Genomic DNA, 1,910 nt, shown 5'->3' with positions numbered 1-1,910 from the left:
GTTTCCTCATACCATACCATAAGGTGTGTTCAAGAACTGCCGGTTCAATCTATAAAACATAAACTAATAGGTGCTTTAACAACACATGTGCTTATGTGTATCTGATTTTAATAACTCAGTTTTACAGACACTGTTAGCTCCATACTGAAACTGTTAGCTGCAGAGACATCTCTGATCTGAATTGGTGACTTTCGATATCAAATTGGATAATTATTTCCAATTTGTTCACTGGACAAGACATGCAGGTGGGTCTGCTCGAAACAATGTTGAGAACTGCAGTTTTATGAGTGTCAAATGATTAATCTTAGTCCTTCCACTCCCAGTGCACTGTGTGGGCTATAAAGACTTATACATTCTCATGAAGTGTTTGAGGAAATGTGAGTGTATTGGGAAGTTACAGGAAATGTTAAATAGTAACTCAAGGCATGATGCTAACTTCTTTGATGAAGAAAGTGACTCACTCCATGTGTGTGTGTGTATCTAGGGAGCGAAGTCAGACGATACAAAAACACAGATGACACTTGATAGACAACCACACATCACTGAATCTCTCTAGTGATGACCGTGTGGAGCCACAATACTGCATCCATACTCAAAGCCTGAAACCTGAGATGAAAGCGAGGGATCAACAACACCTGGTGAGTGAAAATTAATGTAAAATGCCTTTTGTTGAATAATAATAATAATAATGATAATAATATTAATAATAATAAAAACACTAACATTGGTTTATTTGTACATACCATAATACCATGGTTAAATATGGCACTGTTTATTTGGGCATTTTACTCATCGCCATTATCCAATATTTTTCCATGAATATTCTAAGAAAAAGGATTGTTCTCATTCACTTGTATTGATTCATGCATTTAATTTAATAGTGTTAGATTTTAAAGTCTTCATGAATTAGTGAATGAATATGAACAAATGCTGATCAGATTCAAAAGAGTCACTAGGATGAGCAAATTTCCTTGCAATATTTTGGACAGGTATAGCAGGCTACTGTTTTTGTTTTGTGTGTGTGTATTTTTTTCTGTCATGGTAATGTTGCATATATATATATATATATATATATATATAAACAATTTATATGATGCAATTATTAACATCAAGCATGCAAACATGTTGGTTGGAGTTACATGTCTGATGTTTATAATGAATGCAGCTATAATTTGTTTTATTTTCATTCCTGTTCTAAATAACATTACATTTAAAAGATTTATTGTACAGCGAGGGGAACTAAAACACATGCTTATAGTGTTTATGTTTGTAAATGTTAATTTTATCTGTAGTTTACATTCTTTCTGAATGTAATAAAATTGCAACTTATCCGAGTCTTTTTTCTCAATTTTGCCCCGGTGTGACTTATATATACCAAAACAACTTATATAATGCAATTATATAATGCACCTGTATTTTACATTATTTCTGAATGTAATAATAAAACTGCAACTTATCTGTGTTTGTTTTCTCTCAACAATGCAATTTTGACCCGGTGTGACTTATAGTGACTTATTTTCCGCAAAATACGGTACTTAGGCAGTATGATACCTACTTTTGTCACATTCTAAGGAAGCACACTTGGGAGAGAACTGTCAGGAGACTTATTTCTTAGCATAAAAGAGGATAATGGTACAAGAGGAATACCAAATTATTGTTTTAAGTGTGAAAATATATATAATATATATATATAATAAATATATATATAATATTTTGCTAGAAAAAGAGCAGGAGAAATAACATGCAAGTGTCTCAGAGCCGGCAAAAGCTGTGAAAAGAGTGACACTTTATCTCACAGAGTATGACGCAGCCTGCAGAAGTGACATGCATGGTTGTTGTCACCACTAGAATTACCTACTGTAGCCAAAGCAAAATAAACTCATTTAACCTCTTCCAAGGCCCATATTTAC

The sequence above is a fragment of the Sinocyclocheilus grahami genome, unplaced genomic scaffold (genome assembly GCF_001515645.1).
Source record: "Sinocyclocheilus grahami isolate Dianchi unplaced genomic scaffold, SAMN03320097.WGS_v1.1 scaffold283.1, whole genome shotgun sequence".
Lineage (NCBI taxonomy): Eukaryota > Metazoa > Chordata > Actinopteri > Cypriniformes > Cyprinidae > Sinocyclocheilus > Sinocyclocheilus grahami.
The sequence above is the reverse complement of the archived record's forward strand: the minus strand, read 5'-3'. Positions refer to the sequence as shown.